Source organism: Triturus cristatus, chromosome 3_2, assembly GCF_964204655.1.
Source record: "Triturus cristatus chromosome 3_2, aTriCri1.1, whole genome shotgun sequence".
Classification (NCBI taxonomy): Eukaryota; Metazoa; Chordata; class Amphibia; order Caudata; family Salamandridae; genus Triturus; species Triturus cristatus.
In genome coordinates, this window is record NC_140584.1 from 149,813,440 (window position 1) to 149,823,124 (window position 9,685).

Genomic DNA, 9,685 nt, shown 5'->3' on the forward strand with positions numbered 1-9,685 from the left:
CCGGTAAAAATGGTACCTCACTTCTGTGGGAGGCCCAAGTACCCGCGACAGGCAAGGGCCCAAAACGTAGTGATGCGACATCAACATTGCCTATCTCAAAACCACCTGGTTTTGCAAGGGGGTCTCTTGGGTTTTTGGCCCGGTGCACGGCGGCCATCTAGGGAAAGCTACCAAACCCATACATTTCTGAAAACTAGACACCCGGGGGCTTCCAGGGAGGTATGGCTTGCGTGGATCCCCCAACGTTTCCTTACCCAGAATCCCCTGCAAACCTCAATTTTAGCTGAAAAAAATCACTTTTTTCACACTTTTTTGTGTGGGAAACTTGTGGCATCACTGGGCTCACTCAAATTTCCCACCTCCCAGCGTTCCCCTGGGTCTCTCGGTAAAAATGGTGCCTCACTTGTGTGGGAGGCCCAAGGACCCGCGACAGGCAAGGGCCCAAAACGTAGTGATGCGACATCAACACCCTTACCGAAGTCGAATACTACATTTAGTGGTTAACCTGTCTTTTTATAGCATTCGAAGACTATTTTATGCTTATTTTAGTATTCAGTAGTATTCTTTTTGGGAAGGCTAGTGCATGAAGACTACTGATATGTAAGTGATATTTCTTGAACACTAACAGAATACTAAGCAAATACTTATTTGCTAATCATATAGTCTTCATTTACAATGCAGAACATTTAGTGAATACAAACAATTTGAATACTACTGGACCACTATTAACATTCTACTCAAGCTTCTGAATCGTAGCAGAATTGTGAACCATTAAATATTAAAAAGATGTCCAAAGCATTTTGTGTCCAAACTGTTAAAGCGAAACCGAGCGGTATGGCTAGGTTAATAATATATCACATTATTAACAAATAAACAGGTGCACTAGCAGATGCTTAGTTACACATGTATAGGTCGGAGGATCTTACAACCTCCTCCATTAATATATTAGTATGAATTAATGGTCAAAGTATCCCAGCACTTATGACCATTTGTTCATATGACTATGGTTTATTTTCAACAGTCCAAAGATTACAATAAAGTAAAAGTATATGGGTTTTTATCAGTAACACAATGAACAATCTCCACATATGACTGAGACGCATAGCCCACCTTAATTTGTCAATGAAAACTCTTTAAACTAAATGGTTAGCAGAAATTTAATTTTCTTATTGATAATAGTACACAACAGTGTGAATTTCCTATGGATAGATGTGGCAAAATCTAGCTTTTACACAACATTTAAAATGTATTTAAAATGTACTTAAAATGTACTTATAAAAACATTTTGTAAAAGTAAACACATAGCCTTACGGGTGCCCTGGTAATTACTTGTTTACAGTGGGGGAGAGGCCGGGTTGCAGTTAAAAGTGATGTGAATATAACATTTCCTAGTAATTACAGGGTGGAGTACCCCCAGATCAGTTTTCAAACCTGCCGAAATGTATGGTATAGACCTTTTAAACATCTAGGCAAGTAGATTTTGGTAGGGATACGTATCACAAGGTCAATCTTAGAATCAAGTACATAACTTTCCATTAAACAATAGAGAGAATCCAGGTGACCACATACTGTGTTACATAACAGACAATGTAGTTCAATCCACTACTTAGAGAAAGTGGCTCCTATATCATGTTGTGGTACTGCTAATACAACAGCATCCACTAATCTCTCTCATAGTGATTTGGAAATTCGCATACAAATGACAATTTTGTGGTACAAACAAAGCAGCAACTTCCTAGTATTTCCGAAATATACACTGCAATTATCTGGTTCCAACTTGGATTAACTTGATGGACATTGCAGTCACTGGAATATGTGTTTATACAAGGCATCGGATTTAATAGTGCCAAGTTTTGAGTTTTTCTATTTATTTCTGTGACCTGGATAAATTTCAACACTTTTCCAAACTGCATTTGTGAATTATCTAAATATTTTATTGTACTTTGGTCCCGTCTGACTAGTTTGTTGTAGTTTGCTGCATACACATAGCAATAACCCTTCCTTAAACTAATTTTATCATATGATGCTACTTTCCTTTCGAAGTATACAGATACTCTTTTTTGCGCTGCCAGGAACTCATCATTTGTTAAATCTTTTATAGTCACTTTCCCCATTTGAAAGCACCCATCAATTATCTCCATTCTCTCCACACGTATCGATGGATCCATAAGTCTATTGACTGCATTTTCTATCTCGCTATCAATATTATAGGTTGCTTTTAGTAATGGTATCATCTGAATTAATGTCACAGTATTTAGGATTTGCATTTCTACATTTTGTGTTCCAGAGATGTGGGACACTATGTAGCCATTTAGGTCTTCAAAATGAAAACAGTTATTTGAAAAGAGTGGGCCATTGTGACGTACACAGTCTGAAAGATGCACTAACTGATGAATATTCATAGTCATGAACCTCTGATCATACAGGTCTCCAAAAAATTTGACAAAGGTGAGCAAGCAAGTCTCTGCTCGGTCGATTTCTGAAAATGTTAGACTTTCTTTATCTAGTAAATATATTCCTTTTGAGAAGAGGCAAAAATGTATAAATAACTGATTGGGTAATACATCAGCTAGTACTGGAATTCCCCAGAAGAGCAAGAAGTTTCTGTATTCAGAGGATTTCCATAAATGGACATCTTCAAGGCTACGAGGAGGTCTTGATATGTTAAGTGGAGGCTTGATCGCCTGTAATCTCTTGCTAACAAGTTCTCTGTAAGAGTGTGCTGAAAAGCATGACTTCTCATATTGCTTCCCGAACCATAATGTGAGCATTAGTTTCATTACACCAGCGCAGACCCCATGCATATAATCTAAACGAAATCCCTTAATACATGGGAAAAGGGAAAGGAACAGAAACCGGAAAGGGCCTTTCACACCACGAACTGAATATTCATGTTCACCCTGTTGTATTTTAGCTAATGTTTCATTTATATCATTCTTCAGATTTTCTGTTGTTCGTGGTGGTCCTTTAGGATCATCATCATTGTAAGGAAAAACATGACAATGCCCCATTCCAGATCTTGAAGTCATGCCTGGCTGTAAACAGGACCAACAGCTAAATTTCCCATTGAACTCCTTACTGTTGGTAACCAAACAACGAGCTGGTAGATCACAAGTACATGAAAGTAGTGCAGCACGACATACAAAAACAGAGCCTGTATGATCTGTAAACATAACTCCATTTTCCAACTGACTCAATTCCTCAGTTAAAGGATGTAGGTATATATGGCTTTCTTTGCCCAATCCAAATTCCATGGACAAGCATGTTTTCTTTTGCTTTGCGTTTTGTTATGGAGAGCTCATTAATCATCAAATACACAGGCCACATACTTAGTTTACTACTTTTAAAAATGTTCACTCCATCTGTGTTCAGAACAAAAGAGATATTGTTTTCATTACTTAATATCCCCTCATCAAACAGGTTTTTATATCCAATTCCATCATAAACATCACCTATTACAGAGTTTCCATTCTGTTTGTAGTGTTCATATCTGTGGGTTCTCACTTCCTCCGTAACATCTCTCCTCTTAAACATAGTATTTAGCTGTTCAATTATGGAATGTTGGACAAAAAATGCAACAGCACCAGGCTCTGTAAGATCCTTTAGACAATGGGTGTTAGTGCATATCTTTTCATTATCGCTGATGCTTTCATAGCAAGAGGAACAGTAGTTTCTTATCTTAGGAATAGTGATGTATTTTTTTATAAACATCTTAAGTTTGAATAACGAGTTAATCATTTTATTAGGCACTGGTAAAATGCAGCAGATTAAGTCCAGTAGTGCCCCTAATGCCTCATCAGAAATTCTAAATCTAACCGCAAAGCAAATGATAAGCAGTAGGACAGCTTGCACAGTGTGTCGTGAACCTTTAAATAAAAAATTGTCTTCTTGGATTTCATGACTTTTAGAATTATTAATTTCGCCCTCATTTACAATAGTTATATTGTTTACAACATTCTCTGTAAAGTCTTGTGCTTCAAAACCGATTTCATTGTCTTCTGGATCAAAATTATTTTCTCTTTCATCTGCATATTCATTCTGATGCCCAGATGTGTGTAATTCCTCATAAGCCTCTTCATCAAAATCATATGTTGGAGTACGTAAATTATATTCCATAGTAAAGGATGAGACTACTTCAGTTTATCACCAATTGCATTGGAACGTATGATATTTTTATTAAACAAGCTCACCAAAGACACAACCACTTTGGGGTTCAAAGCAATTGGGGGCCTCAGGCATCAGAAAAGACTTCACTCAGTGGGACCTAATCGGGATTTCCAGGTTGTGAGACCTCCACACGGGTAGAGAGATGATGTCATTTGAACGGCTAGAGAACAAATATGAAGTGGCCAAAACATGTTGCCCAAAACAGTGGGGGAAATTTTTGGGATAAATGGAATATATATCGGGGAGTCCCTGCCTCCCGTGGTTGACACAACCCTTGCCATGAATCAAGCAGAAATTATCTGACGGGAACAGCATACCAGGAGATAAGGAGGACAGCGGCCCTGCAAGGCCCTTTGGCAACACTCTGGGGGGGGGAGGGGTGGTACTGCTTAAGCGTGTTTGTAATATTGATGATGTAAAGACGTAATTCTGCGCTGTTACAATAAAAAGATTTATTTTAAAAAAATAGAACCAGAGAATTTATTGTGGAGCGCCCAACATTCCAATGTTCTAATTTTTATTGAATGTTTAGAGCTCCCATCCAGGTAGGGTGAAGGGTGAAGCATCTGAAGTTCCTGAGTGTGCCCCATCTGCAGGGGATCCCGACTGCTGCAGCCAAGTCCAAGTGAATCTGGTGCACACCAAGCAGCCACACTCAGCAGGCGCTGAGTCTCTCACAGGCCAAAGGGAGTGACTAGCGTTCATAACTGGGTGTCAGGCACTATGATATATGTGCTTCAAAAGGTTGGGCTAGAGAGCCCTGTTTTTTTATGATTCTCTTATCAGTCTCATCTCCTTCCTAAGATGTGCCCAGGTCCCGTTATGGTGACCTGGCACTAAATCAAAGAACACCCTTGGAAGTGTACAGGTGAAGCCTAACTCTTCCCTCTCCAGTTTGCGTCTCACCCAGCTTCTAGGAATGCAACAATACACAAATCTGTCTGTGGGATTACTCTATGTCCTCTGCATGTTTCACCAATGCTGGACTGAGTTTTACTATTCATTCATTCCTAAAAACTTTATTTCGGCAATCAAATGCCATAAAAACATCAATAAAACAAGCAATAAAATTCAATGACTTCATAAAATATACACAGTTAAAAAGGTAGTGTTAAAATTCGTTAGAGTGCTAAACAGTAATCCAAATAGTAGAATTGATGTAGCCCCTCCCAGAACCCGAAATGTAGCCAGAAAAATCCAATATTATGATCACTCATACAATTCCTGCAATGTCATTCTACTATTCAAAGGCACACCTACACCCACTCAAACATTCTAAAGCACTTACCAATATTAAATGTTTGTGCTATGGACCTCGTTTTTTAGAAAGTCTTTTTTTTGCTCCTGCTTCTGCCATTACTCCTACGATATAAAAAGAATCTTGAGCCATGAACAATTTTGTGCTAAAATAAAAACCTCTATGTATATGTGTACTTATTTACATACACCCTCTGCATACTCTGCAAGACAAATGGATCCACCCTGAATCCAGGAAGACCGTCACACATGCACTCATCACCAACAGGCTGGACTACAGGAACGCTCTCTATGCCGGAATCAACAAATCTCTACTTCACAAGACTGTCCAGAACGCTGCAGCCAGACTCGTCCTCAGCATCCCACAACACGACCACATTACCCAGCACCTCTACTGGCTCCCTGTCAAAAGGAGAGTGACCTTCAAGCTGCTCACACACGCCTACAAAGCGCCCTCCACAACACCGGACCCCAACACCTCAACGAAAGAATCTCCTTCTTTGCACCCAGGAGAAAACCACACACAGCAGCATGCTGCCATTTCAATTGAAGGACTCGGTGGTTCCATTTATGATAGGACTGTTTGCATGATATGGCGCAAGCGCACAGACAGTGCTTAGCCCTTGACCCTTGCTTGTACTGTCTACCAAAGTACAAAATGATGTGTCTATCTCCCATCACATAGGTCTCTGGATGCAGACCCTCGATATACACCACCCTTTGGGGTAAAAAGACAATTATGGCCATTTACTATCCTGCCACTAGACGAGAATAGAAACCTTTCTCTTCTCAATACTGAAAACCCTGACTTCGAGATTATTTGCTCCCCTGTGAAATGGATCCAAATAAGAGAAACATTTTTGCTGGAAATGTCGTATTTAAATTCCAAAGTGCAGCATCTGGATTAAAAGGTTAAAAATATGCCAAATAACTAAATAAAGTAACAGGGTGGCAGCAAACTGGCCAGATTGATTTTATTCACACACAAACACAATAGCACCACTTTTTCAGAGTTTGCCAGAGAAGCGCTTTTTTTGTTTGCTTTGTTTTCCCTGGGCTTGCAACAATAGTGCATCAATCCTGGAGGTACTGCAAAGTGTGGATTGAACAAAATGTGTACTGCGCTCTGTGTGCAGGGATGTGGTCTTTTTACCTGCTGCTTACGTTTTGTAAGGATATAAGCAATGGATATTGAAATGGGTCAGGGCCCTCATGTCCTTAACTTTTCAGGCATATCCTCCGCTTCTAGGAAAATTATTTAATCTTCCATGCCTAAAAAACAAAGGAGTTATGACCTTGTGTAATGTAACTGGTGTCCATGTTTAGCGCTCCAATATTTTCGGGTCGAATCCGTGCTATATAAAACTGCAAAAAACAGTTCAGCAAATCACGTTGTGAATTATCCGTCCAGTTATATCGAGCTTAAAACCTACCATGTGCTCTGCCACCTCTTTCTGCTGCGGTACACTAATGTAAGCACTTGAGCTGCTGGTTAAACAATCCCCAGTGTGAGGCAGAGTCCTGCAGTTGGAAGTGCATGCCTCCATCTGTCCAAACAGAAACAGATGTATGCAGCAGCACAGCTGCCCAGAAGTCATTTTTAGGTCTCGCCTCAGCCAGCGCTTTAGCGCTGCTCTGGCAAGAGCTATAGAAAACGGGGATTTGGAAGTGCAAACGAGTGCTTTTCAGGCCCCCAACTACAGTGCATGTGCGCCGGGCGCGCGCACCAGTTGGCAGCCTGCGTGTACATTTCGCGGGCGCTTTGATGTTCTCAGTGAGCCGCGCGGCGACTGCGCACATCAAAGCGCCCGCGAAATGATTACTTTCACTTTAAAGTTCGCACCTACTTGGCAGACTGGTTCTCTCTTGCTCTTTCCTCCTCTGCTCTCTCTCCTCAGAGTCCGTCCCTCCCCCTGTTGCAGCAGCTGGCATTACACGGGGGAGGGTGGCTCTTCATGCCTACCAGGCCAGTGGCGCTCTTCGTAGTCGCATTAGTGGCACGAAGCGCTTTATAAATTCTATATTGCAGTAGTAATCGGAGTTACACGCCTCAAAGCGCTTCAGCGCCTCGTCAGAGGCAATAAGCGCTATATAAATCCAGTTACAGTACAATATTTCCGCAGAAGCCCCTTATAACGCAACCAAACCTTCTTCGGGGCCCAACTTGTGCAGAAGGCATGAATGGTGTGCTCAGGTGTGGGCCCCAGGGGCCCATACTGAGGCTTGAAGGCCTCACCGGCACCAGCACGCTCCAGGGGCAGGCCTTCCCGTGCAGCCGTCTCTGCACCTCCGTGTCCCTTTGCTTAAACCGAAGCCCCGCTCCCCCCCCACCCTCCCCCACTTGTCTGTTATATCTGGCTTAGAGCTAGTACCATATAACTCTCTCCGCTCTGATAAGGCAGGTCTCTGGTTTGAGTTCTCGAAGAACAAACAATACATTTTTTTATTCTTTCCTTTCTGAAATATTTTACAGCCCTGTTTATGAGGGAATTACCAGACACTATTTATATTAGGGAACGTAAGATGCTTTTCTTAGTCTGTGGTAAAAGACTTCAAAAAGAAAACACCGTTTGCCTGCTATCGAAAAGTACATCTAAAGGAAAATGTGTCGGCTTTTCACTTGCAGATGGTATATTGTATTTTTTATTTTTGTAAAGTGCTGCACAGTGACACATGGTCTTTACTACACGTGATTAGCTTTCATAAGTGGATACATGCAATGTTTAGATTATACTAACATTTACCTAAATAAAGCATCTATCGCCTTAAATTAGACATATATATAACAATAGAGTGATAACACAGCCATGTTATACGGTTCCGCGGCTTTTTGGCCCTGTAAAAAGCGGGTGTTACAATAACCTAGTTAAACAAGCATTTGCAATGCAATAGGTCTGGCAGTTATACGAGTTTGAGCTATTGGCATTATAAATGACAGTGCCTTTTATTTATGTTTTAAAAAAAACAAACTTAAATAAAAAGCATTGTCATTTACAATGCCAATAGCTCAAACTCCTATAAATGCGAGACCTATTGCATTGCAAATGCTTGTTCAAAAGGCAGATTAAAACATCTGCCAGAAACCACTTACGAGGCCAGAGCAGGAGCAGCCCCCTCAGCTGGGCCTGTCACTCCGGGCTAAAAGCAGCAGGGCGGGCGAAAAAGGCTGCATCGCGCACGCGCGTGTTCTGATTGGGCGCTATGACTTTAATATTTGGGCCTCCCTTCTCCCATTACTCAGCTGTTGCACGCGCCCCACTCCCACTTTAAACCTCATTTTCTTTGGTTTCTGCTCACAGCTGTCATCAGATTTCGAGAAGAAGCAGCCTAGGTCACTTTTTTGAGTAGATTGAGCAGGGGGATGTGATCTGTGAGAAATCTCCGCTGAGGCGTAATGGAGCACTTTATTAACACACAGTTGTGGGTTAACAACACACATAGGCTCACTGTACTATATCCTCGAAAACATCATGCTAGTAAACAGTATCTCTCCCTCAAGAGCTAAAGCAAAATGCTTGAAGTTGATACACATTTGCACAGCAGATTTTCGGATCAGCGTTAAGATGCACCAATGATTTCCAAACACACAGAGTATTTTCATTTAAATATCTGCAAGGATGTATTATTTATGCCTTACGTCCAAGGCAAGCAGAGCTTCCCCCAGTGTCTCTCAGACTGACTTACAATCAGCTACGCAACTGGAGAGGTGTATCGCTTTCTAACGATTTTATAATGTGATCGGCAAATTATTCCTGCGCCAATTTAAACAAACATGAACTGGACAGACGTGGTAGCGTTAAAAGGCAAAAGTCACTGTATCCTTCTTGAATGTATTGCATAACTAATTAAAATTGTTATCGATTGCAATCGAGGCCAATCAAGTAGCAGCGGAACACCATAACGACCACTGAAAGAAATAGGCATATGTAGCTGAACAAAAAATAATATACTAAACAATTTCAAGAAATCTCATCTAAAGGCATGTAAATTAGATCATTCCCACACATTTCAAGAGTCGGGTGCTCTAAATCAACAGAAGCAGAGTCACAGGTGCAAGGCTGTGTCAACAAAATGAGAAGAGAAAGCCAGAGAAAGAGCTTGTATATTCCATCCAACACAATGGAGTGTTCTGCTCTGCACGTCTTGTTTTCTTGAGTCACAAACTGCTGTAAAACCCCTACCTTCATGGTGGTCATTTAGGTACTACCAGGAGTAAAAGTCTCATTAGTATTCCTGCTACGACACCATTAACACAGTCTTA

At 41.1% G+C, this 9,685-nt stretch overlaps 1 pseudogene; it reads right to left on the reverse strand.

Annotated features, from left to right (window-relative positions):
- Window positions 1-1,661: 1,661 nt before the first annotated feature.
- On the reverse strand, window positions 1,662-4,116 carry LOC146856914 (uncharacterized; annotated as a pseudogene).
- Window positions 4,117-9,685: the final 5,569 nt, after the last annotated feature.